General features: G+C 54.5%; 4 long non-coding RNA genes across 4 annotated transcripts in view; all 4 read right to left on the bottom strand.

The window, feature by feature from the left end:
* Positions 1 to 11,846: 11,846 nt before the first annotated feature.
* LOC135307168 (uncharacterized) lies at positions 11,847 to 13,531 on the bottom strand. Its single transcript, XR_010367889.1, has 5 exons — positions 13,438 to 13,531; positions 12,707 to 12,778; positions 12,538 to 12,618; positions 12,349 to 12,450; positions 11,847 to 11,916 (listed from the first exon to the last, which is right to left on the bottom strand). It is a non-coding gene; the product is annotated as an uncharacterized LOC135307168 (long non-coding RNA).
* A 1,259-nt stretch (positions 13,532 to 14,790) lies between these two features.
* Positions 14,791 to 16,477, bottom strand: LOC135307169 (uncharacterized). Its single transcript, XR_010367890.1, has 5 exons — positions 16,380 to 16,477; positions 15,649 to 15,720; positions 15,480 to 15,560; positions 15,291 to 15,392; positions 14,791 to 14,860 (listed from the first exon to the last, which is right to left on the bottom strand). It is a non-coding gene; the product is annotated as an uncharacterized LOC135307169 (long non-coding RNA).
* Positions 16,478 to 17,129: 652 nt separating this feature from the next.
* The window catches only part of LOC135307170 (uncharacterized), a 40,114-nt gene continuing 36,923 nt past the window's right edge, over positions 17,130 to 20,320 (bottom strand). The window contains exon 5 of the long non-coding RNA XR_010367892.1: positions 17,130 to 17,206. This is a non-coding gene — a long non-coding RNA (uncharacterized LOC135307170). The remainder of the gene's footprint in view (positions 17,207 to 20,320) is intronic.
* Positions 17,726 to 18,519, bottom strand: LOC135308381 (uncharacterized). The gene is made up of 3 exons (XR_010368819.1): positions 18,447 to 18,519; positions 18,258 to 18,359; positions 17,726 to 17,828 (listed from the first exon to the last, which is right to left on the bottom strand). It is a non-coding gene; the product is annotated as an uncharacterized LOC135308381 (long non-coding RNA).

The following is a 20,320-nucleotide window of genomic DNA, read 5'->3' on the forward strand; positions in this document are numbered from 1 at the left end:
TGCATCCGCCATCACTGAGCCTAACAGTTCCAACTCTTGGGGTTCCTGCGGTGCTATAGGAAAATGAGAAATCCATTGGTCCCAGTTATCTACACTGACCCTGGCGTCATTGGTTTTGCAGGTGGGTATTTTCGATGGGCATGGCCAGGGATCTGCCGGCAGTCCAACCAAACAGGTTGTAAATGGATTACCGGGAGAAGATAACGACAAGCAAATAGCCTCCTGGTTAGTTAAATTTGCCATGGTGATCCAAATATTAGTCTTGGGCTGAGGTGGGGCCCATGCTTGGTGGGTTCCCACTCCTTTGGCAATGTCTGGGCTGTCTATTAAGAGGGCAAATACGAGTAAAACAGCAGCATAAGTCTGCCACATCACCCTGATCTTCCCGGATGCTGTTTTGAACCATCCAGACATTTAGGGAATTAACAGGTTGCCCACAAACCGTTAAGAATGTCTCTTCCTTCCTCTCCCCTTTTTCTTTCTTGAGCCGCCCAGACTTAATCTTTTTAGAGCCCTTAAACAATCGTCCCACACTTGATTAGGATCTTGATCCCTCAGAATCGGACCTACTACATCTAGCTGGGAGAGGGGAATGCCCCGACCACACTTAGACTGTAAGATACACGACTGAGATTGCCCTAAAGCGCGTCTGGCAAAGTGCTGGGTTTCCCACCTAAACCATGCGAGAATTTTCTGTTCTGGGGACTCATACAACTGTAACCCTTGGCGGCCAGGTAATCCTGTAAAGGTCTGAAGTTCTGCTTGCCAGGAGTCCCGCTGCCAATAAAATGCACAGCTTCTGCACCACAGTTCAGGTAACTGTGACTGATGCACCCACTTAGTTTGCTGACACCCCCCGCAAAAGAACAATATCCATACAGCACACTGAGTATTTTGACACTTAATACAAGCTAATCTCTTAGGCCCTCTATAATAAAATGTATGGAGCGCCGGAATCAGGCTTAGTATACTGTCCAGGGATTGACACCGATCAATCACTCGGTCAATGGCAAAGCTACAGTGTCCTTTCAGCTTGAGAACTATCAGTCAAATGGTGATCAGCAGCTTTGCCTCCACTCGCCGACCGTCCTCTTCGCTCAGTTGTCTGGGGTCTGGTTCCATCTAACACGGCTGGTGGGGTCCATTTAGCAGCTACCCACAAGGATCCTGTAGGGGTAGAAACACAAAGATACCCGCGGCCCCAGTATAATACCTTAGCAGGACCTTGCCATTGTCCTGTCTTGGGGTCTCTATACTTTACCCATACATCCTGCTTCACACTATCTTTCTCTGTTACATAATGACGAATTACAGCAGGAACTTTGCTTTCCCCAAAAACACACAGGTGATTTAAGACAAATAGACACTTTAGCAACCTTTCTTGCGGCTCTCTAATATCTTTGTATTTACCTAGATATTTTTTCAAAGTACCATAAGCTCTCTCTACAATCGCTTGTCCTGTCGGAGAATTAGGGATGCCTGTCACGTGTTCAATCCCCCACATTTGCACGAACTGTTTTATTCTTTTGCTGCAGTAGGCAGGCCCATTGTCTGTCTTAATATGTCGTGGCACTCCCATTACAGCAAAGCAGCTACTGAGATGCCTCTCCACGTGCCCTGCTTTCTCACCAGTTTGTGCTGTGGCCCATATAAAATGACTGTAGGTGTCTATAGTAACATGCACATACTTTATCCTTCCAAACTCAGCAACACGTGTGACATCCATTTGCCAGGTCTCATTTGTATTCAGCCCTCTGGGGTTAACTCCTAGACCTAACCCGCAGCCCCCGTTATGATGACTACATGTGGGACAGGCTTTGACTATTGCCCGTGCCTCTTCTAGAGATATTTGAAATTCCCTATGGAGGCCTTTTGCATTTTGGTGAAACATGGAGTGTGCCTCTCTGGCCAAAGTCTGCCTGGGAATTGGAGTCACATGTGTGATTGAAACTAGCTTATCTGCTTGTGCATTACCCTCTCCCAGACCAATATCCCACTTATGACTTCTGATATGAATGACAGAGAAAGGATTACTTCCTCAGTTTAATTGCCCTCTGTAACTGTATAAACAGCTCATGTAACCTCCTGTTTTGAACCTCTTTTATAGAGGCATCTTCTATTCGCTCGCATACTCCAGCGACATATAAAGAATCTGTCACTATATTGAGGGGCCCAGAAAAATGCATCATGGCCCAAACAACAGCCAATAACTCCATCGTTTGTAAAGTATCCAACTCGGAGGCCTGGAGAATCTGATGGTGCCATTGTCCCTTTTCCTGCCAGGTCACTGCAGCAATTCTGGATTTTCTTCCTGCATCCGTGTAGGCTGTTACAGCATCCGACAGGGGTTTCTGTGACCTTTTTGGGCATTGAATCCAACCCCGTTGCCCTATCCAATTCAACGGTATATTGGGGATATCATCAGTGGCAATCACACTTCCAGCTCCCAACAGTGCCTCTTGTAATTCCACACTGTTTAACAGGTACCAGGTCAATGTATCTTTCTTCATTGGTACCCGTATCTGAGCAGGCTCCTTTCCCATGATCTGTAGTGTCCGTTCACGACCCTTTTTGAGCAACTCAGCCAAAATTTCAATTTTTTGAAGAAGGGTTTTATGCTGTTGAAGTGGAGGAGATATCCATTCCAAAGCCCACACCTCCCCCGTTTTTCTGTTTTGCTGAGTAAGTGCACCTAGTAAGTATTTAGTTCCACACCAAACTGTCAGCTGTATAGGGAGGTAAAGGTCTCGTCTCCGGACACTGCCTTGTGTCACACAGTCCAGTATCTGTTGTAATGTCCTAACCTGCTCAGAGGTTATATGAACAGGCTGTGCCGGATCAGTTCCTTTTAGTAAGGGTCGAAGTTTATCTAATAGCTCATTCGGGATGCCCACAATAGGACGCAGCCATTGTAAATCACCAAGTAACCTTTGGGCATCATTCAATGTACGTATTTCAACGTTTAATTGCAGTTTCTGGGGGGTAACAACCTGACCAGTAAGTGTCCATCCTAGATACTTCCAGGGTGCAGATAGTTGAATTTTTTCAGGAGCTACAACCAACCCATGTAGTTTCAGAGCATCATGTATTTTTTGAATTTGTTGACCTGTAAGAGGTTGCTGCTGAGCAAATAGAATATCGTCCATATAATGATAAATGATGGTTTCGGACCAGGCTTGCCGTAAGGGTTGTAAAGCATTGTCAACATACAATTGACATAAGGTGGCGCTGTTTCTCATACCCTGTGGAAGATTAACCCATTCAAACCTCTTATCTGGCTCTTCCCTATTTAATGCCGGTAAAGTAAAAGCAAACCTTCGGGTATCTCTAGGGTGAAGAGCAATAGTAAAGAAGCAGTCCTTAAGATCTACAATTAACAATGGCCAGTCCTTTGGCAACATTGCTGGGTTAGGTAAGCCTGGTTGTAAGGCTCCCATAGGTTCCATTTGTTCATTTACAGCCCGTAAATCATGTAGCAAGCGATACTTTCCTGATTTCTTTTTAATGACAAAAATAGGTGTATTCCATGGGCTGGTCGACAACTTCAAATGACCTTGCTTATATTGTTCTTGTACTAGCATATGTGCTTGCTCCAGACTTTCCCTTTTTAGTGGCCATTGCTTAACCCATACTGGGACATCCGTGGTCCAGGTCAGCGGGATCGGGAAAGTCCACGCAATGGCCACTAGCCCAAAGGGTGCTCATTTGTCAACACTATTCCCAGTTGAGCCAGAATGTCCCGACCAATGAGGCACTGCACTGTAGGGGGTAAGGGTACAATTGAAAAAACATTCCGTAAAGTTTTTCCATCAATAGTTACAGACAACATGGGTGACTTTCTAGCAAGTGTCAGGCCCCCAACCCCGGTAACTGTCATTGTGGTTGGCTGTAATGGCCAGTTGTGAGGCCAGTAATCTGGACTAATAATGCTGGAGTCCGCACCAGTATCTAATAAACCTTCCAAGGTTTGTCTCCCCCCCAGATGCTCTATTGTTACAGTGCGCTTAGGCCGATCATTCAAATTCATTGTTAATAAAGTAAGTCCTCCAGTGGAACCAAAGCCTCGTTCTCCCCTCGACTGTAATTGACAAGGGGGCAATGTTTTAGCAATCTGCTCCAATGGAACCAATTGGGCTATCCTCTGCCCTTTCTCGATTTGTATCGGTGGAAAAGGAGTATGTACCATGACGTAGATTTCTCCCGTATAATCAGCATCTATTACTCCAGGTAAAACAAATAATCCCATCATGGTGGCCGACGATCGTCCCAGAAGCAAAGCTCCCATAGGTTGTCCATTAATGATGCTTGGTCCCTTTATTCCAGTCGGCACCTTTTCCGGTTGGGTGGTCATCAGTGTTATCGCTACTGAGGCTGCCACGTCCAGCCCGAGGCTCCCGGCAGTGGCTGGCTGGAGTGCAGCTGGGCCGAGGTGTTGGCAGCGGCTACTTGTGTCTGGGCGCGGCGGCTGTTGAACGCGCTCGTCTTTATGTTTCCCGAGCGGTATCGGCAAGCTCCGGTGCTGTGGGTATCCGAGCGACAACTCTGGCACCAGACGCTAGCTGTCTGACAGTCTCGTCGCGTATGTCCCATGCCTCCGCACCGGTAACATTTAAATCGGCCAGTAGATGGAGCCCGTGGCTTATTTATAGCCGCCGCTTGTAGGGGTGCAAGAGCAGCTAATACCTGACTCTGCGAAGCTGCCGCTTGTTTTTGCAATCCTACACCTAACTCCTTAATAGCTTCTACTAACATCAGCTGATTCCCTATGGGCATATTTGCCAATCGTTCTAACGCTTCCTCTATAGACCAATTAGCTCCTAAGGTATTTAATACGTTCCTTGTAGCCTGGTTACTATTCTGGAGTGCACATTGTTTCAGTAAAGCACCTGTCATAAAGTCAGGGACTCCCGCCCCTTCGATAGCAGCGGCTGCCTTATCTATAAAAGATCCAAATGATTCATCTCTTCCTTGCTTTATTCCCATATAAGAGGGGACCCCGCCTGGCTCTTTTATCCTGTCTATGGCCATTCGTACTAAGCGCATAGCCTCCCGACATTTTTCAGGACCAATTAATGCCTGCTGCTCTGTACGAAGAAAAGGTCCTGAACCCATTAGCTCATCCAGGGTTATTCCGTGTAACGGGTCGCCTTGCTGCCGTTGTGTCGCTACACATTCCTGGCAAAGTGCCTGCCAGTGTGCATTAAACAAGAGCTGCTGATGCTGAGTGAAGATAAGCTTCGCTACTCCTCTGCAATCAGCCGGCAGTAATACCTGAGTCCCCCAGATGTAATCAAGTATCTGTTTTGTGGGCTCACCGGTCACCCCAAACTGACTAACTGTGGACCGTAATTGTGACAGCAGCTTCCAGTCCAGCGCTGTAATTGTGGCTTCATATCTGTTCCCCTGCACAGGCGAAAATACCACCGGACAAGCAACCTCCACCGCTGCAGCTATAGCTCCACTATCCCCCGAATCCATGATCTCTTTTGCTACCGCCGCCCATGCCTCCCTTCGCTCCCTTGCGACGGCCCCCGCTAGGTCACTTTTTGCCCCAGGGATCGGCTCATTACAAGGAGGAGGAAACGGAGGGTCTGGCCATGGCACAGGTGGTGCGGACGGTGCTGTTACAGCATCCGCGGGGGGTGAGCTGCTGCTTGAAGGAGGAGCCGATGTTGGTGGCAAAACGACTGTAGATGTGGTAGGGGGTAACGGACAGTCGTAGCAGTCCCCATGACTCTTATTCTTATCATATGCTACGCTAGCTTGCTGCGCAGCTTTCTTTTCTACCTGATGTTGTAATAACTCATTGTGCACGACTCGCCATAGCTTTCCTAACTTCCTTGCAGTTTTATCCTCATCTATAGCTGCCTCCCACAACTTGTCCCCGAGCTTACGCCACTCTGTTAATTCATGCACTGTATGAGGATTTTGAAAAACTCCTTGTGCATACCCATAGGCTAACAACTGTGGGAGCTCTTTCTGCAAATCTATGCCCTTAACCTGACGCTTTTTTAAAAAGCAAGTAAATAAATCATATGCTGCTTGCCTTTCCATTTCCATTTTTGAGAACGTCAGCGCTGTTGCAGCCCTTCAAGGTTTCGGCAGCACGTATCGGCCGGGCTCTTCTATAAGGTCACCCAGGGCGCGGCGCTTTTCGCTTTTTCAGCAGTGCTTATTCGCCGTCCTTGCTGCTGTAGGACCCGAACTCGTTCACCGATCCACCGTGGTTGCCATTACCGATATCACGTCCGGGGTCACCATTTGTGGTAATCGGCGGAAGAAATGCGGCACTCAATATGAGTGATCAGCAAATCTCAAAACTTTATTGATAGGCACATACATTTATATTGGTGTTAATGAGGCTAATACATATTGCAAAAAGCGAGCTCATTATTGGTTAGTTACTTATCAGCTAACTACGCCTACCTTATCATTCTAGAGGCTACTATGCTGCAGCTGTTTACATATTTTCTTCATGTTTCTAACTAACGATCCATCCTGATGTTGCACCAAGGGCACAGTGCCCTTGCCAGGTTTGGACACTGACTGCTGACTCCTATCCTCGTCTCCTTCTTGCTTAATTAACGGTATTATGTCAGTGTGACCTTTGTTATCTAGCCAGCTGTTCACAAAATCCTCCACAACCTTCAGTGTTGCCTAGAGGGCAAGGCCAGGGGGCTCAGGGGCAGAGGAAGGGATGTGTTGGTCTCAGGATGTGCTGGAAGGTGCTGGGCTGGTCCTGGGGTCCCTAGCGGAACTCGGGTTGGCTGGGATGGGACAGACGGAGAGAAAAAAAGGAATAAAGGAAGCTTGGGGAGGCCCATGGGGAGAGCAGGTGGCAGTGGGATCTACGGGGTAATAAGACGCTTCCTTGTCGACGGCTCTTCTGGGGTCCTCTTCACAGAACACTTGAGAGGGCTGTCCGGGCCGTTCCTGCTGCTGGAGGAGCTGCTCACGCTGTCTGGGTGTGAGGTGCAGCCACCGTCTTTCAACTCCTGTCCCGAGGTGCTCCTGTGCAGAGAGGAGGTGGCTGAGGCCCCAGCTGCCAGTGGCACACAGGGACCCTCGTGCACAGCAGGGCCCAGAGCTGGCAAGGCTCCCCAGCACGGCTGGAGCTGCTGGCACAGCTGGGCCCAGCTGGACAGCTGCCCCTCAAGGCCCCGGCCAGCAGGGCACGGCTCTGGGCAGGGTCCCTGGCCAGGAGCGGGCCCCAGAGCACCTCTGCCTTTCAAGGGCAACCTCGGCCCTGCTCTTTCTCTTCCCCACCTCCCTCTGCCTCTGCCCCGTGCCCCTGGAGCTGCTCTTGGCCAGGCAGCCTCAGTGGGAGCCAGCACTGGCTGCAGCCCCAGCGGGGCCCCCAGGACAAGGCCCAGCAATTGAGAGGCCAATGGAAGCACTGGGCAGCAGCAGAACCCTCAGCAGAGTTATTTGGACAATCATGGACTGGCCACAACCCCACTGCAGTCTCAATGGGAATGTTCCCTGACCACGTTAGACTTTCAAAAGAAGCTGTTTGAGGCGGAGAGCAACAAAACACTCACTGTTTTCTCTTCCCGATTCCAAATACCGGATTCCAAACAAGCACAACACGAAGACAAGCTCCAAACAAAACATAAATGCCAGTATTGCTAGCCAGTAGCCTGTTTCCTGATAGAAACCCCTTCCGAGGCCATCCTGGGCATTGGGAACAGGTCTTGTGGTGCCGGCTGCATCTGTGGGAGCGATGGGGACCGTGAGACCATGCTGTGCTGCACTGCTGAGCTGGCAGCACGGTGGATACGGGCAGGACGTCCTCTGTTTCCCCCAGAGATGGGGCCTGCAGGCACCTTGCCGGCCCTTGGCACAGGCTGTGCCAGCCAACAAAGCCCAGCAGGCCGGGAGGAGAGCCCGGGGGCAGCGCAGCTGCTTGGGCAGTGGCTGCTGCCAGGGACACGGGCCAAAGCCATCCCTGAGCAGCCACTGCCAGCCCTGGCCCTCCCTGCCCCGTCACAGCTCCCCCAGCCCCAGGGGACAGGCTCAGGCCCTGTCAGGACCCAGCGCAGCCCCTGCCCAGTCGGGAGCCAGGGTTGGTTCTGGCCCTGGGCTGGCGGCAGGGCTCCCGCTCGGGGCTGCTCCTGTGCCTTGGGCCTCTGGGCACTCAGGGCCAGCTCCGCAGCAGCTGCAGCGCCAGGGACGTTGCTGCACCAGTCCCATTTCCCCGGGGCTCTGAACGAGTTCCAGAGGCCTGGAAGCCGAGGCGCCTCCAGCTTTGGCTGCTGCCGGGCCGGGCAAGGGCAGGCCCTGGGGGAAGAGCTGCTGCCACACAGCCCCGGCCAGGGCTGAGCCCGGCACAGCAATTACCTGCTGTTTCTGTGCCCGTGTCTGGCTTTGCCTTCCTTCCTGCAGCTAGGGCTGCCAATGAGCCACTGCTTCTCCCTGAGTGTTCCTCCTCCTGAACAGCCTTTTGGTCCATCACTTGAAAAAGGAAAAAAGGGACAACTGGATCAAATGGAAATATTCCCCACTGGGGAGGTGGCACCTTCAGGAGGCAATGCTTGTCTAAGTCACAGGTAAAGATCAAGAAAAAGCCCAGGTAATTGGGGCTGGGCCAGTGCACTCCCTTGTGCAAACAGCTGCACCTCCTGATCTTCTCAGAGACTGGGAAATGGCAGGTGATCTCAGGCCCACAGTACAGTTGGGGCACCCTATCAGCTAATGCCAAATTCCTTCCTGCAGAGGCTGGGGAGGAATTGCAGCCAGGCCAGGGTGGGAAACAGCCCTGCAGGGTGTGAAAGCAGCAGCGGGGCAGTGAGGCTGCCATGGATCCCTTCCTGCTGCGCCGGGCACGGCGTGTCCAGATTTGCAGCCAAAGGCAAAGGCTGCTGAGTCCCAGGGGAAGCATGAGAGAAATGCACCTACCTTGTCCTCGGGGTGCTTCCTTCTGTGTTTGTCTCCAGAATTCATCTGAGTCATGAGACGTTTTGGCGGCAAATAATTGGGTCTTTCCTTTTGGAGGACCTTAAGAGAAAGTAGTTCCATTTCCCAGGAATGGATCCCACAAAAGCGGGACTCAGCCTGTGGGGTCAGCAGGGTCACACTACTCACCCATGCCATGGGAGCTGGGTTGGGGCCAAGCATCTGGCCCTGGGGCTTGAGAAGTCCTCCCTGCAGACACACCTGTAACTCAACAGCCACAGAAGCTTCTGCCATCTCTGCTGATCTGCACGGGCACCACTGAGCCGCAGGAGCGGTGAGGGGATCGTGCAGGGCACGAGCACACACGTGCATGGTTCTGTGCTGGCACCTGCAGCGCTGCCTCCCTGGCCCAGCTTTGGGCTCTGAGCTGGCAGCTCTCCCAGGGGAAAGGCCTTGACCTACCCTCAGCATCTCCCAGAGCCTCTGTCCTGGATGTGGGGCCTTCACCGGCAGGTTCAGCTGCAAAGAAAGGCAGGACAGAAGAGCTCCTGTGGCACTGCAGGAGATCCTCAGGCTGCCCACAAGGCTCAGCCCCGGGGCACAGCCCTGGGCCCGGCCCCTTCCCTCTCTGCTCTTCTCTGTGACTGCACAGAGCACACAGAAGGACACACTGGCACAGCACACGGGAGGAGGACTGAAAGCTAAATGCTCCTTCCTCCCACTGACAGTGATCCTGTGGGATCCCTCAGGGATGCAGAAGGGAGCAGGGAAAGATTCTCAGAATCCTTCAGCCCTTACATAATGTTAAGGGAAATGGTTTATAAATGAGCTTTGGTTGCATTGATCCTGATTATTCACTCAGGAAAGACAGAATGAAAACTTGCCTCCAGCATCCTCCAGGAACTTCAAACCATCCTTCATCAGGACTTCCTGAAAACCCATGTCACGACTCCAGTCTAGAAGGGAGCAGAGATCAGAACCATATCTGTGGCATGCTGGGAACCCCTAATGCGACAGGGAAAAGGGCACTGCAAGGGGGTCGGGTAAGGCTATGGGACCCAGATGGGAATGGACATGGCCAAAGCTGCCCAGGGGCCTGGGGAGCTCTGGGCTGGCTCCTCATCACTCTCCACACTCTTTCCCTGCCCTCAGCAACATCCCTGGGAGGGGTGGCTGGAGTAGCCCAGGGCCCTGGGGCTCTCTCCCTCAAACTCACAGAAAATCCTCCCTAAAGCCCTGGGGGAAACTGCAGCAGGCAGTGCCACAGCTATGCCTCCCTCCTACACTCCCTCCTGCCCTCCTTCTGCTGGGACAGCTCCCAGATCCCAAGGGCAAACAGCCAGGCCCTCTCAGGACACACTGCAGCCTTGCTCTCCCCCTCTGTCCTTTCCCCACCATGGGCACCCCGTGCAGTCACTGCCAGGTTTCAGGACATGTCTCCCATGGAGGGACCCCAGCAGGGCTGCTCAGTACCCGAGTGCCCTGAGCCTGCTCGGGATAATTCCCCTGGGCTGTGCCGCTCTAGTCCAGGCTGTGCCCGCACTGCCAAGCAGCAGACAGGGCAGCTCAAGCCTCAGCAGGGCTCAGGCCCAGAGGCACGGCAATTACCTCCTGTGCCTGTGCCTGGCATGGCCTCCCTTCCTGCAGCCGAGGCTGGCACGGAACCACTGCTTCCTCCGGGAAATGCTTCTTTCTCCGCAGGCTCTCCTTTCATTTCTGGAGAATGGAAAAGAGACAGCTGGATCAGATGGAAACATTCCTGACTGGGAATGGGAAAGGTGAGGCATCACTTGTGAAAGGAATGGATAAGGATCAGGAAAACACCCAGGATTTTGGGACAACCTAAGGCTGCTTCCTTCTTCAAACAGCCCCAACATCTGATCTGCCTGGACATCAGGAAATTGCAGGGGATCAGAGGGTGGGCATGGACTGTGGTGCAATTGGGGCTGTCTGTCAGTTGATGCCAAATGCCTTCCTGCAGAGGCTGGGCACAAGCTGCAGCCAGGCCAGGCTGGCAAACAGCCCTGCAGGGCGTGAAAGCAGCAGCGGGGCAGCGAGGCTGCCATGGATCCCTTCCTGCTGTGCCAGGCACGGCGTGTCCAGATGTGCAGCCAAAGCCCCTGGCTGCTGAGTCCCAGGGGAAGCATGAGGGAAATGCACCCACCTTGTCTTCTCTGCAGACATTCCTTCAGCATTTGCCACATGATTTCTAATGGGTCCTGGAATTTCTTGCCTGCCATGTCTTTGGTCTCTCCTGTTGGAAGACCTTAAGAGAAAGTAGTTCCATTTCCCAGGAATGGACCCCACAAAAGCAGGGCTCAGCCTGAGGGGTCAACAGGGACACACTACTCACCCCTGCCATGGGAGCTGGGCTTTTGTGCAGCATCCAAGGTAGGAGTTGGTGATGTCGTCCCTGCAGACACATCTGTAACACAACATCCACAGAAGCTTCTGTCACCTGGTCCTGACCAGTCAGTCAAACATTACGCCTTGGTGGGACAGTGAGAACATACCTGCAGAATGCTCGGAGGGCTTCACAACTTCAGAGCGCCAGGGTAATGGAGAATCCTTCCCAGCCTCCCAGTCTGGAAGCAAACCAAGATGAGAACTGTTTCCATTGTGTGCTAGGGCTGGCTCTGGCCCTGGGCTGGCGGCAGGGCTCCCGCTCGGGGCTGCTCCTGTGCCTTGGGCCTCTGGGCACTCAGGGCCAGCTCCGCAGCAGCTGCAGCGCCAGGGACGTTGCTGCACCAGTCCCGTTTCCCCGGGGCTCTGAACCAGCTCCAGAGGCCTGGAAGCCGAGGCACCTCCAGCTTTGGCTGCTGCTGGGCTGGGCAAGGGCAGGCCCTGGGGGAAGAGCTGCTGCCACACAGCCCCGGCCAGGGCTGAGCCCGGCACAGCAATTACCTGCTGTGCCTGTGCCCGTGTCTGGCATTGCCTTCCTTCCTGCAGCAGGGGCTGGCACCGAAGATGGAGTGCTTCCTTCAAGAAATGCCACCTTCCACTGAAGCACTATGTCCATCTCTTGACAAAGGAAGGGAGACAGCTGCATCAGATGGAGCTGTTCCCCACTTGGGCGGTGGCATCAGAGGTAATATTTGTGAAATTTATGGAGCAGGAAAATGGCCAGATTCCAGTGGCATGATGAGAGCACTTCCACCTCCAAACAGCCACCCTTTTCCTAATCTGCAGGGCTGGATATAGTGGGGGATCTCAGGGTGTGTTACAGTTTGGGCATGGCCTGTCAGCTGATGCCAAATGCCTTCTGGCAGAGGCTGAGCAGAAGCTGCAGCCAAGGCCAGGCTGGCAAACAGCCCTGCAGGGCGTGAAAGCAGCAGCGGGGCAGCGAGGCTGCCATGGATCCCTTCCCACTGTGCCAGGCACGGCGTGTCCAGATGTGCAGCCAAAGCCCCCGGCTGCTGAGTCCCAGGGGAAGCATGAGAGAAATGCACCCACCTTCTCTTGTCTGCAGGGGTTCCTTCAGCTCTTGCCTCATCTGTTTGGATGGTTGCAGGGACATCTTATCTGTTGTATCTTGGACTTTCCCTGTTGGAGTACCTTAGAGAAAAATATTTCCATTTCCCAGGAATGGATCCTACAAAAGCAAGGCTCAGCCTTTGAGGTCAGCAGGGACACACTACTCACCCCTGTGATGGGAGCTGGGCTTGCGTATAGCATCCAAGGTAGGAGCTGGAGAAGCTGGAGAAGTCCTCCCTGTAGACACATCTGTAACACAACAGCCACAGAAGCTTCTGTCACCTGCTTCCTGCCCGCTTGTCTACAATTCTTCCTTGGTGGCACACTGACAACATACCTGCAGGAGGCTCCAAAGGCTTCAAAACTTTCTTCATCCAAGCTGATGGAGAAGCCTTCCCAGCACCCTCATCTAGAACGGAGCACAGATGAGAACACTTTCCAGGGTGTGCTGGGATCCCCTTCTGCCACAGGGAACTGGGCACTGCAAGGGGGGTCGGGTAAGGCCGTGGGAGCCAGATGTGAATAGACATGGCCAAAGGTGCACAGGGGCCTGGGGAGCTCTGGGCTGGCTCCTGGTCTCACTCTCCACACTCTTTCCCTGCCCTCAGCAACATCCCTGGGAGGGGTGGCTGGAGCAGCACAGGGCCCTGGGGCTCTCTCCCTCAGACACAGAGGAAATCCTCCCTAAAGCACGGGGGCAAACTGCAGCAGGCAGTGACACAGCTATGCCTCCCTCCCTCCCTCTGTCCCTCATGCCCTCCTTCTGTGGGGACACCCCCCAGATCCCAAGGGCAAACAGCCAGGCCCTCTCAGGACACACTGGAGCCTTGCTCTCCCCCTCTGTCCTTTCCCCACCGTGGGCACCCCGTGCAGTCACTCCCAGGTTTCAGGACATGTCTCCCATGGAGGGACCCCAGCAGGGCTGCTCAGTACCCTAGTGCCCTGAGCCTGCTCGGGATAATTCCCCTGGGCTGTGCCGGTCCAATCCAGGCTGTGCCCGCACTGCCAAACAGCAGAGAGGGCAGCTCAAGCCTCAGCAGGGCTCAGGCCCAGAGGCACGGCAATTACCTCCTGTGCCTGTGCCTGGCATGGCCTCCCTTCCTGCAGCAGAGGCTGGCACAGAACCACTGCTTCCTCCGGGAAATGCTTCTTTCTCCGCAGGCTCTCCTTTGATTTCTGGAGAATGGAAAAGAGACAGCTGGATCAGATGGAAACATTCCTGACAGGGAATGGGGAAGGGGACAATTTCAGGAGGCATCACTTGTGAAAGGAATGCATAAGGATCAGAAAACACCCAGGATTTTGGGACAACCCAAGGCTGCTTCCTTCCCCAAACAGCCCCAACATCTGATCTGCCTGGACACCAGGAAATTGCAGGGGATCAGAGGGTGGGCATGGACTGTGGTGCAATTGGGGCTGCCTGTCAGTTGATGCCAAATGCCTTCCTGCAGAGGCTGGGCACAAGCTGCAGCCAGGCCAGGCTGGCAAACAGCCCTGCAGGGCGTGAAAGCAGCAGCGGGGCAGCGAGGCTGCCATGGATCCCTTCCTGCTGTGCCAGGCACGGCGTGTCCAGATGTGCAGCCAAAGCCCCTGGCTGCTGAGTCCCAGGGGAAGCATGAGGGAAATGCACCCACCTTGTCTTCTCTGCAGACATTCCTTCAGCATTTGCCACATGATTTCTAATGGGTCCTGGAATTTCTTGCCTGCCATGTCTTTGGTCTCTCCTGTTGGAAGACCTTAAGAGAAAGTAGTTCCATTTCCCAGGAATGGACCCCACAAAAGCAGGGCTCAGCCTGAGGGGTCAACAGGGACACACTACTCACCCCTGCCATGGGAGCTGGGCTTTTGTGCAGCATCCAAGGTAGGAGTTGGTGATGTCGTCCCTGCAGACACATCTGTAACACAACATCCACAGAAGCTTCTGTCACCTGGTCCTGACCAGTCAGTCAAACATTACGCCTTGGTGGGACAGTGAGAACATACCTGCAGAATGCTCGGAGGGCTTCACAACTTCAGAGCGCCAGGGTAATGGAGAATCCTTCCCAGCCTCCCAGTCTGGAAGCAAACCAAGATGAGAACTGTTTCCATTGTGTGCTAGGGCTGGCTCTGGCCCTGGGCTGGCGGCAGGGCTCCCGCTCGGGGCTGCTCCTGTGCCTTGGGCCTCTGGGCACTCAGGGCCAGCTCCGCAGCAGCTGCAGCGCCAGGGACGTTGCTGCACCAGTCCCGTTTCCCCGGGGCTCTGAACCAGCTCCAGAGGCCTGGAAGCCGAGGCACCTCCAGCTTTGGCTGCTGCTGGGCTGGGCAAGGGCAGGCCCTGGGGGAAGAGCTGCTGCCACACAGCCCCGGCCAGGGCTGAGCCCGGCACAGCAATTACCTGCTGTGCCTGTGCCCGTGTCTGGCATTGCCTTCCTTCCTGCAGCAGGGGCTGGCACCGAAGATGGAGTGCTTCCTTCAAGAAATGCCACCTTCCACTGAAGCACTATGTCCATCTCTTGACAAAGGAAGGGAGACAGCTGCATCAGATGGAGCTGTTCCCCACTTGGGCGGTGGCATCAGAGGTAATATTTGTGAAATTTATGGAGCAGGAAAATGGCCAGATTCCAGTGGCATAATGAGAGCTCTTCCACCTCCAAACAGCCACCCTTTTCCTAATCTGCAGGGCTGGATATAGTGGGGGATCTCAGGGTGTGTTACAGTTTGTGCTGCCTGTCAGCTGATGCCAAATGCCTTCCGGCAGAGGCTGAGCAGAAGCTGCAGCCAAGGCCAGGCTGGCAAACAGCCCTGCAGGGCGTGAAAGCAGCAGCGGGGCAGCGAGGCTGCCATGGATCCCTTCCCACTGTGCCAGGCACGGCGTGTCCAGATGTGCAGCCAAAGCCCCCGGCTGCTGAGTCCCAGGGGAAGCATGAGAGAAATGCACCCACCTTCTCTTGTCTGCAGGGGTTCCTTCAGCTCTTGCCTCATCTGTTTGGATGGTTGCAGGGACATCTTATCTGTTGTATCTTGGACTTTCCCTGTTGGAGTACCTTAGAGAAAAATATTTCCATTTCCCAGGAATGGATCCTACAAAAGCAAGGCTCAGCCTTTGAGGTCAGCAGGGACACACTACTCACCCCTGTGATGGGAGCTGGGCTTGCGTATAGCATCCAAGGTAGGAGCTGGAGAAGCTGGAGAAGTCCTCCCTGTAGACACATCTGTAACACAACAGCCACAGAAGCTTCTGTCACCTGCTTCCTGCCCGCTTGTCTACAATTCTTCCTTGGTGGCACACTGACAACATACCTGCAGGAGGCTCCAAAGGCTTCAAAACTTTCTTCATCCAAGCTGATGGAGAAGCCTTCCCAGCACCCTCATCTAGAACGGAGCACAGATGAGAACACTTTCCAGGGTGTGCTGGGATCCCCTTCTGCCACAGGGAACTGGGCACTGCAAGGGGGGTCGGGTAAGGCCGTGGGAGCCAGATGTGAATAGACATGGCCAAAGGTGCACAGGGGCCTGGGGAGCTCTGGGCTGGCTCCTGGTCTCACTCTCCACACTCTTTCCCTGCCCTCAGCAACATCCCTGGGAGGGGTGGCTGGAGCAGCACAGGGCCCTGGGGCTCTCTCCCTCAGACACAGAGGAAATCCTCCCTAAAGCACGGGGGCAAACTGCAGCAGGCAGTGACACAGCTATGCCTCCCTCCCTCCCTCTGTCCCTCATGCCCTCCTTCTGTGGGGACACCCCCCAGATCCCAAGGGCAAACAGCCAGGCCCTCTCAGGACACACTGGAGCCTTGCTCTCCCCCTCTGTCCTTTCCCCACCGTGGGCACCCCGTGCAGTCACTCCCAGGTTTCAGGACATGTCTCCCATGGTGGGACCCCAGCAGGGCTGCTCAGTACCCGAGTGCCCTGAGCCTGCTCGGGATAATTCCCCTGGGCTGTGCCGTTCCAATCCAGGCTGTGCCCGCACTGCCAAACAGCAGAGAGGGCAGCTCAAGCCTCAGCAGGGCTCAGGCCCAGAGGCACGGCAATTACCTCCTGTGCCTGTGCCTGGCATGGCCTCCCTTCCTGCAGCAGAGGCTGGCACAGAACCACTGCTTCCTCCGGGAAATGCTTCTTTCTCCGCAGGCTCTCCTTTGATTTCTGGAGAATGGAAAAGAGACAGCTGGATCAGATGGAAACATTCCTGACAGGGAATGGGGAAGGGGACAATTTCAGGAGGCATCACTTGTGAAAGGAATGCATAAGGATCAGAAAACACCCAGGATTTTGGGACAACCCAAGGCTGCTTCCTTCCCCAAACAGCCCCAACATCTGATCTGCCTGGACACCAGGAAATTGCAGGGGATCAGAGGGTGGGCATGGACTGTGGTGCAATTGGGGCTGCCTGTCAGTTGATGCCAAATGCCTTCCTGCAGAGGCTGGGCACAAGCTGCAGCCAGGCCAGGCTGGCAAACAGCCCTGCAGGGCGTGAAAGCAGCAGCGGGGCAGCGAGGCTGCCATGGATCCCTTCCTGCTGTGCCAGGCACGGCGTGTCCAGATGTGCAGCCAAAGCCCCTGGCTGCTGAGTCCCAGGGGAAGCATGAGGGAAATGCACCCACCTTGTCTTCTCTGCAGACATTCCTTCAGCATTTGCCACATGATTTCTAATGGGTCCTGGAATTTCTTGCCTGCCATGTCTTTGGTCTCTCCTGTTGGAAGACCTTAAGAGAAAGTAGTTCCATTTCCCAGGAATGGACCCCACAAAAGCAGGGCTCAGCCTGAGGGGTCAACAGGGACACACTACTCACCCCTGCCATGGGAGCTGGGCTTTTGTGCAGCATCCAAGGTAGGAGTTGGTGATGTCGTCCCTGCAGACACATCTGTAACACAACATCCACAGAAGCTTCTGTCACCTGGTCCTGACCAGTCAGTCAAACTGGTAGTAGGCACTTGCACCTACTATCTTACGCCTTGTAGAGATAGTGAGAACATACCTGCAGAATGCTCGGAGGGCTTCACAACTTCAGAGCGCCAGGCTAATCGAGAATCCTTCCCAGCCTCCCAGTCTGGAAGCAAACCAAGATGAGAACTGTTTCCATTGTGTGCCAGGGCTGGCTCTGGCCCTGGGCTGGCAGCAGGGCTCCCGCTCGGGGCTGCTCCTGTGCCTTGGGCCTCTGGGCACTCAGGGCCAGCTCCGCAGCAGCTGCAGCGCCAGGGACCTTGCTGCACCAGTCCCGTTTCCCAGGGGCTCTGAACCAGCTCCAGAGGCCTGGAAGCCGAGGCGCCTCCAGCTTTGGCTGCTGCTGGGCCGGGCAAGGGCAGGCCCTGGGGGAAGAGCTGCTGCCACACAGCCCCGGCCAGGCCTGAGCCCGGCACAGCAATTACCTGCTGTGCCTGTGCCCGTGTCTGGCATTGCCTTCCTTCCTGCAGCAGGGGCTGGCACCGAAGATGGAGTGCTTCCTTCAAGAAATGCCACCTTCCACTGAAGCACTATGTCCATCTCTTGACAAAGGAAGGGAGACAGCTGCATCAGATGGAGCTGTTTCCCACTTGGGCGGTGGCATCAGAGGTAATATTTGTGAAATTTATGGAGCAGGAAAATGTCCAGATAACAGTGGCATAATGAGAGCACTTCCACCTCCAAACAGCCACCCTTTTCCTAATCTGCAGGGTTGGATATTGTGGGGGATCTCAGGGTGTGTTGCAGTTTGGGCTGCCTGTCAGCTGATGCCAAATGCCTTCATACAGAGGCTGGGCAGAAGCTGCAGCCAGGCCAGGCTGGGAAACAGCCCTGCAGGGCGTGAAAGCAGCAGCGGGGCAGCGAGGCTGCCATGGATCCCTTCCTGCTGTGCCGGGCACGACGTGTCCAGATGTGCAGCCAAAGCCCCCGGCTGCTGAGTCCCAGGGGAAGCATGAGGGAAATGCACCCACCTTCTCTTGTCTGCAGGGGTTCCTTCAGCTCTTGCCTCATCTGTTTGGATGGTTCCAGGGATATCTTGTCTCTTGTGTCTTGCATCTTCCCTGTCAGAGGAACTTAGAGAAAAATACTTCCATTTCCCAGGAATGGATCCCACAAATGCAGGGCTCAGCCTTTGAGATCAGCAGGGTCACACTACTCACGCATGCCATGGGAGCTGGGTTGGGGCCAAGCATCCAGCCCTGGAGCTGGAGAAGTCCTCCCCGCAGACACACCTGTAACTCAACAGCCACAGAAGCTTCTGCCATCTCTGCTGATCTGCATGGGCACCACTGAGCCGCAGGAGCGGTGAAGGGATCGTGCAGGGCGCGGGCACACACGTGCATGGTTCTGTGCTGGCACCTGCAGCAATGCCCCCCTGACCCAGCTTTGGGCTCTGAGCTGGCAGCTCTCCCAGGGGAATGGCCTTGACCTACCCTCAGCATCTCCCAGAGCCTCAGTCCTGGATGTGGGGTCTTCACCGGCAGGTTCAGCTGCAAAGAAAGGCAGGACAGAAGAGCTCCTGTGGCACTGCAGGAGATCCTCAGGCTGCCCACAAGGCTCAGCCCCGGGGCACAGCCCTGGGCCCGGCCCCTTCCCTCTTTGCTCTTCTCTGTGACTGCACAGAGCACACAGAAGGACACACTGGCATTGCACACAGGAGGAAGATTGAAAGCTAAATGCTCCTTCCTCCCACTGACAGTGATTCTGTGGGAGCCCTCAGGCCTCCAGAAGGGAGCAGGGCAAGGTTTCCAGATTCTTTCAACCTTAAGATTATGTTAAGGGAACTGGTTAATAAGTGAGCTTTTGTTGAATTGATCCTGATTATTTACTCAGGAAAGGCAGAGTGAAAACTTGCCTCCAGCATCCTCCAGGAACTTCAAACCATCCTTCATCAGGACTTCCTGAAAACCCATGTCATGATTCCAGTCTAGAAGGGAGCAGAGATCAGAACCATTTCCATGGTGTGCTGGGATCCCCTTCTGACTTAGGGAACTGGTCACTGCAGGGGTTGGGTAAGGCTGTGGGAGCCAGATGCGAATGGAGATGGCCAATGCTGCACAGGGGCCTGTGGAGCTCTGGACTGGCTCCTGGTCACTCTTCAACCTCTTTGCAGGCCCTTTGCAACATCTCTGGAGGGGTGGCTGGAGTAGCCCAGGGCCCGTGGGGTCTCTCTCCCTCCCACAGAGGAAACCCTCCCTAAAGCCCTGGGCAAAACCATCCCCAGCGCTTCCCAGGGAGCAGGGAGCGCTGTCCCAGGAAAGGGCAGCCAGGCTGCCGGCTCACCTGCTCGCCACGCTTGCAGTGGAGCAGCCTGGGCAGCCCTGGCAGGCAGGGCCACGGCCAGGAGCAGCAGGAGTAGGAGGCGCAGAGCAAGGGCCATGCTGCCTTGCCCTCCGCCAGTCCCACAGCTCTTGCTGCCACCGCTGTCACGACACCACTGTCCCAACGTCAGCACCGCTGCTGCCACCGCCGCTGCTGCCGCAACAGTTGTGCTCAGGGACTGACTGCTGGCTCCCTGTGCTGCTGTGCAACCACGGGGCTCTGGCACCTCTGGCACCTCTGTGACCTCAGGGCCTGCTGAGAGCTCAGCCTGCTGTGACCCCAGAGCCCTGCTGTGACCTCATGGCCTTAGCTGTACCCCCAAAGTGTGCGCCCATCCGCATGAATGGACTGCCCTGATTGTAAATGTTTTGCTTCATCAAAGGGCCATTCCTCAGTGAAACCTTATTTTTCACCTACTGACATTGCAGGTCAGGTTGTGTCTCTGGAGAAGCTCAGAATTCATACAGAATTCACAGAATGACGAGGTTGGAAGAGACCTTCAAGATCATCCAGTCCAACCCATGTCCCAACACCACAACTAAACCATGGCACCGAGTGTCACATTCAGTCTGTCTTTTAAACCCATCCAGGTATGGTGACTCCACCACCTCCCCTGGCAGGCCATTCCAGAATTTTATCACTCTTTCTGTGGAAAACATTTTCCTAATATCCAACCTACATTTCCCTTGATGCAGCTTGAGACTGTGTCCTC

The sequence above is a fragment of the Passer domesticus genome, chromosome 9 (assembly GCF_036417665.1).
Source record: "Passer domesticus isolate bPasDom1 chromosome 9, bPasDom1.hap1, whole genome shotgun sequence".
Taxonomy (NCBI): Eukaryota; Metazoa; Chordata; class Aves; order Passeriformes; family Passeridae; genus Passer; species Passer domesticus.